A 775-nucleotide genomic window follows, 5' to 3' on the forward strand; every position below is an offset into this window, starting at 1 on the left:
TAGTAGAGACGGGGTTTCACCATGTTGACCAGGATGGTCTCGATCTCTTGACCTCGTGATCCACCCGCCTTGGCCTCCCAAAGTGCTGGGATTACAGGTGTGAGCCACCATGCCTGGCGCTCTTTGTTTTTTAAGACAGGGCCTTACTTTGTCATCCAGGTTGGAGTGCAGTGGCACAATCGCAGCTCACTGCAGGCTTGACTTTCTGGGCTCAAGTGATCATCCCATCTTAGCCTCCTGAATGACTAGGACTACAGGTACATGCCACCACAGCCCAGCTAATTTTTATATTTTTGTTAGATAATGGGGTTTCACCACGTTGGCCAAACTGGTCTTGAACTCCTGGCCTCAAGTGATCTATCTTGGCCTCCCAAAGTGCTGGGATTACAGGTGTGAGCCCAGATGCTTTCTGTTCTTTATCCAGAAGTTTTTAAAAATGATGGCAGGGAATTAATGCAAACAAACAAACTAAAAGACTTGGCAGTGGCATTTGGAGATTTTCTTTTTGTTTTTGAGGCAGGGTTTCACTCTGTCACCCGGGCTGACTGCAATGCAGCAGAACAATCACAGCTCACCGTAGCCTTGAACTCCAGGGCTCAATCAATCCTCCCACCTCAGCCTCCCCAGTAGCTGAGACTACAGGCACATGCTACCATGTCTGGCTAATTTTTTATTTTTTGCAGAAATGGGGTTTTACCATGTTGCCCAGATTGGTCTTGAACTCCTGGACTCAAGTGATCCTCCTGCCTTGGCCTCCCAAAGTGCTGGGATTACA

This window comes from Cebus imitator, unplaced genomic scaffold (genome assembly GCF_001604975.1).
Source record: "Cebus imitator isolate Cc_AM_T3 unplaced genomic scaffold, Cebus_imitator-1.0 Scaffold757, whole genome shotgun sequence".
Taxonomy (NCBI): domain Eukaryota; kingdom Metazoa; phylum Chordata; class Mammalia; order Primates; family Cebidae; genus Cebus; species Cebus imitator.